We start from the raw sequence: 6,000 nt of genomic DNA on the forward strand, positions 1-6,000 counted from the left end.
GTTTTGACCATTGAATATCAAAAGCTAGGATACTAACCTACCCTCACATTGAGTACATGAGAGTTTTTTCATTGGTACAAAATGTAAATTTATTCTCCACCAAGTCAGTGCATTGACCAGCTATGACAACATAGATGTAAATGAGTTGATGAAGATCTTTAATCATTCTTTCCTGTGATAAAAAAAATTATGTGGAGAGATAACGATTTTAATAATCGTCAATTCAATATGTCCAAGAGTTAAATATTTTGTCATTAAGTGTCAAAAGTAATTGAACATGATGGTTGTGTATCACTTGACCCCTGAAAGAACAGTTGATAAATTACATGCAGAATAAAAAAAGGGAACAGCTGTTTTGTCTTTCTCTAACTGACCCCAAACTTTCTTTTTTATTACTTCATGCATTCTAGTTAAGTGGCAGCAGCATTTCTAATGATTTTGTTACCATCCACACCTGATATTAGCTGCCTTACAGGGCCAAGTTCATATTTATTTAGAATGTCTGTTTGACACCCTGAGCTTGAGAAGACAGTTCAGATATTTTGTCCATTTGCGCGCTAAGTGGTAAGCTAAGTTTGCACACATTAGTACACTCACTGTGCAGATGCAGAAGGTCAGACGATGACAAAAGTATACTGCAACATATATGTATCCAATGAATTTTTCGAATCAGTGTAAGGTTAATCAAATATTCAGTCTCAGACTGTGCCAACAGAGATCAAATACCGATACTTAATAAATACACAACATATGAACAAATTAAGTGATATAGTGTGATCTATGCTTTTACTGGAAGGACAAATCCTAGTTTTGGCAAAACAATTTATCTGGAGTGAAACCCACGTCATGAACATGAACAATGAATAAGTTATAGAACCTCCAGATGACACATAAAAACATGAAGTGACTACAATAAACTAATATTGGCTGTCTTCTAATTCTGCCCAGTCGCGAATAACATGATCTGAGATTCTCTACAAAGATTGACTGACCTCGCTACCATACTGAAAAATCGGAAGAATCTACTCTGATGAAACTTAAGTGGATAAACTTTTTACAAGTGATCCCATTAATTTAAACTTTATCTGCCTTGAATGCTGGATTAGGTGGCGATTTTACCATCTCAGTCAGTGTGCTGGAGATGTACTGTAAATGAAATGAAATGTCGTGTGGCTAGGGCCTCCCGTCGGGTAGACCGTTCGCCTGGTGCAGGTCTTTTGATTTGACGCCACTTCGGCGACCTGCGCGTCGATGGGGATGAAATGATGATGATTAGGACAACACAACACCCAGTCCCTGAGCAGAGAAAATCTCCGACCCAGCCTGGAATCGAACCCGGGACCTTAGGATTAGCATTCTGTCACGCTGACCACTCAGCTACCGGGGCCGGACGAGATGTACTGTGATGAATCACGAAGTATCCAGTGCCGCAACCTAAATCATCAGACAACAGACTACAGCCCAGAAAATGCGCTAAGTCCATGCTCTGTCTAAATAACTTCGCTGCCAACAACCAACGTAAAACATTGCCAATGAGGCGAAGTTCAGAAACGTCTTAATCGGAACAGAGAAAGAGATCTCCAGAAGAACTGTGTGCCAGACACACGCTGAGAACTCCCAGCTAAGAGGCGAAGTGCAAAATCGTCTTAAACGAACAGCAAAGTTCTCTTCTCGAGCTACCGCCTGTAACAGAAGTTCTATCCAGCCCAAGGGCTCTGACAGAAGTCTGAACAGATCGGTCTCTCACGCAGAAGACTGCCCAGCTCGGTGGCTCAGACCGCCCTCTCCTCTCAAAACTGCAGGCTCTCCAGCCGCCTCTGGTTAGCAAGCAAGCACCATCAAAACAGGTCCTGAAGACCCAACAGTACCGACCGGCCGCCGTGCCATCCTCAGCCCTTAGGCGTTACCGTATGCGGATATGGAGGGTTATGTGGTCAGCATACTGCTCTCCCAGCTGTTGTCAGTTTTCGTGAGCGGTGCCGCTACTCCTCAATCAAGTAACAATGGGCCTCAAAAGGGCTGAGCGCACCCCGCTTACCAACAGCACTCGGCAGACCCAGACGGTGACCCATCCAAGTGCTAGACAAGCCCAGCAGCGGTTAACTTTGGCGATCTGACGGGAACCGGTGTTATCACTGCGGCAAGGCTGTTGGCCACCTGTGGTTACCTCTCTCCTAAGTAAGAGTGGGTGAATCCTTGTTTTAGTGTGCTCTGTTCGTATTCCCTCTCTCCTCACTCTAAAAAGCTCTGGCCAACCACAGACTCAAGTTTTGTTTCCGCCGTTGAACCTTCTTGAACAAATTTCCTCTCTCATCGCGTAATACAAATCTACCAATAGCAAACGTCCACATTAAAAATGTTGTCTCCTTCCTAATAGATGGTGGCGCCCTCCCTTTCCCCAACGCATTCCAGGCAGCTTCTGCATTTTTCACAAATTTGCCAGCCATCATTGTACGCCGCCTACTTCCAGTCGCATCTTCGTGAATGCTGGCGCCAGCCACACCTCGGGGATCGGCGTGCTGCTGTTGCATCTCCAGATTCCCCCCCCCCCCCTCCCCCCAGTGGGACGCGCAGCCGCAAAATAGGAAATAGAGCATTTGTTCATTTGTTCGCCCAGCCGTCGGCGGACTCCCCGCTGTCTCTCCTGTTCGCCCGCTTCTGGCTGCCCTCGGGCCAAGATGCCGCTGTTTCTCTACCGAGCTTCCGAGCTTTTCCAAGCAACACTACATTTAAGACCGTTCATGCAATATGCAAGTGAGATTCGATTGAATAGTGCCTAGGTGTACTTGTCGATGTCAGTAAGTTCTGTACTCGTAATAAAACGGCCCAGTTCCTATCAAATGATATCAAAACTCAATCTAATACCATGTCGTTTGGTGCTTCGAAAGCATTATAAGGTGCAAAACTTTGTCACCTTACGGTATCATATATGAGGAGTATTTAAAGTTTTTAACCATTTTATTAATTATTTAATTTTCTGCCTTCATTACGTTCACAGATGGGTTAATGAATGCTAATTCGAACATATTTGTTCATTTTCAAACCATTACCTACTTAAGAGTATATCAAATGTAAAACACAAATTATTAAAGCGTATAAGCAGTTTTTTTTTTTTTTTTTTTTTTTAGCACTCTGTGTGTACAAAGAACAGTGAATCGTTTCGATGCTGTAACATACCTGAGTCGTTCTGACCTCATTATTGAAATAATATCATAGAATATCATTTATGCATTTCGAGATTTTTTAACAACTCACTTTTGAACATTCTGCGTCTACTAAAAACAAAATTAAATAAATATTTCTTGTTTGTTTGCAGGTAATGTCTGCAGGTCTGATACACTTTCAAATCCGCGCATCACAGTAACGTAGCACGCCATTACAGGAGCTGAACAAAACAGCGCACCCTGTTGATAAAGTGGAGATAGGCTGCGCAATTTTGGGCCCACATATTGCCTAGGTTGTTTCGACAACGCTGCGGAAGTTTCGCTGGGTAGCCCTTACACATCTTTCATACAGTCCCGATCTCTCCTTGAGGGATTTCCGTATTTTTGGAGACCTGAATAAAGTCATTCATAGCTACCGATTTGCTTCGGACGAAGAGGTGCGCGCCAGGTATTAACTACCCTCCACAATGGTTTATTGCCGATAATTGTGAAAAATATCCAACTATGTTTTACTGAATCATCGTATATTTTTAAGCTAAAAAAATAGTTTAGTGGAACACAGGTTTATAAGTACATCGATCGGTTCTTATCTTGTTGTTTCGCGCCTTTAGTGTGTGGAGTTTAAATACATTTAACAAAGCTTTTTAAAATGATTGAAACACTAATTTTGTTTACTGTTGCTAATTTATTTCGCTCTTTTTCTGGAATCCGAACAAAATATTTGTCAAACGTTTCATTACATAGTAGTACTTAAATCACATTCCATGCTTTTAAAATACATTATTTGACGGAACAGAGACGAAATTTAAATGAGCGAAGCCATTATCATTACGTAACACAGACTGCCGCACTTGGAATCAACTTATAATCAAAACCTCTCATATATCAGAGATGATTTTCAAAGAAGTTACTTTGATCGATTCTGCGACGTTAATTTCGTACATTAAAAAACTAGAGATTCATGCTTTAGAATAAAATATGATTGGTATTTACATTAGTAATCATTTTTATCCGAATTTGTTTCAGTTGAAAGCAAAAATACCTGGATGACAAGTTTTCCAGTATGCACATATTTTTGCATAAAAAGCATGCCACATATTTCCATAATCATCCGGTAGGATAAAGATATAGAAGCAATTAATACATATAATAAAAAACAGCACCCCAGTAAATAAGGAGAATTGCGCAAATATCGACAAGAAGTGGTATCGAGCACTTCTTTAACAGTGAAACCGGCATTATTAGAGTGAATCTGGAAGACAGAAATTTCTCTGCTGAGTGTCTTTCGTCACAGGGAGATAAATATATTAAAATTTATGGTGATTACTTTTGAATTAATAAGCAATTTACTTACTTTTTTTGTATCCGTGTCGCTTTCATCTGACTAGCCCTTATGCTTTCTTATTTGAGTGGTTTTTTTGGTTGTCTGCGTGCAGAAAAATGGCATGACAGATACTAAGACGGTGAGCAAGTGCTCATTTTCCATTCTGAAAAAGTTTTGCTTCATTTCGAAATCGATGCCCTTTTCCTACTCAGCAGGCAGCGTTACATGCAGTCAACTGAAGCAAGCTGTCGGAGTGTATACTGAGGTGACAAAAGTCATCAGGTAGTTACTAATATTGTGTTGGACCCCGTTTTGCCTGACGTAGTGCAGCAACTAGAGGTGGGATGGACTCAACAAGTAGTTGGAAGTCCGCAGCAGAAATAATGAGCCATACGGCCTCTACAGCCGTCCATAATTGAGAAAATATGGCGGGTGCAGGATTTTGTGCACGTACTGACCTCTCGATTATGTCATGTAAATGTTCGATGGGGTTCAAGTCGGGCGATCTGGGCGGCCAAATGATTGGCTCAAATTGTCCAAATGTTTTTCAAACCAATCGCAAACAATTGTGGCCCAGTGACTTAGCGCACTGTCACCGTAAAAATTCCATTGTTGTTTCGGAAAATAAAGTCCTTGGTGGCTCCCCCCGTCGGAGGTTCGAGCCCTTCCTCGGGAATGAGTGTGCGTGTTGTCCTTACGTAAGTTAGTCTAAGTTAGATTAAGTAGTGTGTAAGCCTAACGACCGACAACCTTAGAAGTTTGGTCCCATAGGAGCTTACCACAAGTTTGCAAGTTTATGAATGGCTGGAAATGGTCTCCGGGCAGCCGGGCATCCCGATGACCGAGTCCATTCCATGTCAACACAGCCCACACCATTATGGAATCACCACCAGCTTGTACAACGCTTTGTTGACAACCTGGGTCCAAGGCTTCGTTGGGTCTGTGCCACACTCGAACCGTATCATAAGCTCTTGCCAACTTCAATCGGGACCCATCTGACCAGGCCACGATTTCCCAATTGTCTAGGGTGCAACCGAACCCAGAAGAGGCGGTGCAGGGGATGCCGTATTGTTAGCAAAGGCACTCGCATCGCCCGTCTGCTGCCATAACCGATACGTTCGTCGTACGTCTCACATTGATTTCTGCGGTTATTTCACGTAGCGTTGCTTGTCTGCTGGCAATAACAACTCAATGCAAACGCCGCTGTTCTCGGTCGTTAAGTGAAGGCCGTCGACCACTGCGTTGTCTGTGGTGAGAGGCAATGCCTGAAATGTGGTATTCTCGGCACACACTTGACACTGTGGATCGCGGAATATTGAATTCCCTAATTCCGAAATGGAATGTCCTATGTCACGTGTGTCTAGCTCCAACTACCTTCCCGCGTTCAGTGTCTCTTAATTGCTGTCGTGCGGCCATAATGACGTCAGAAACCTTTTCACATGAATCATCTGAGTACAAATGACATCTCCACCAATGCACTGCCATTTTACACCTTGTTTAGCGCCGTCTGTA

The 6,000-nt window shown here is 42.6% G+C and overlaps 1 pseudogene; it reads right to left on the reverse strand.

The window, feature by feature from the left end:
* Positions 1–2,035: 2,035 nt before the first annotated feature.
* LOC126238596 (5S ribosomal RNA) lies at positions 2,036–2,154 on the reverse strand (annotated as a pseudogene).
* Positions 2,155–6,000: the final 3,846 nt, after the last annotated feature.

This window comes from Schistocerca nitens, chromosome 2 (assembly GCF_023898315.1).
Source record: "Schistocerca nitens isolate TAMUIC-IGC-003100 chromosome 2, iqSchNite1.1, whole genome shotgun sequence".
NCBI classification, from domain to species: domain Eukaryota; kingdom Metazoa; phylum Arthropoda; class Insecta; order Orthoptera; family Acrididae; genus Schistocerca; species Schistocerca nitens.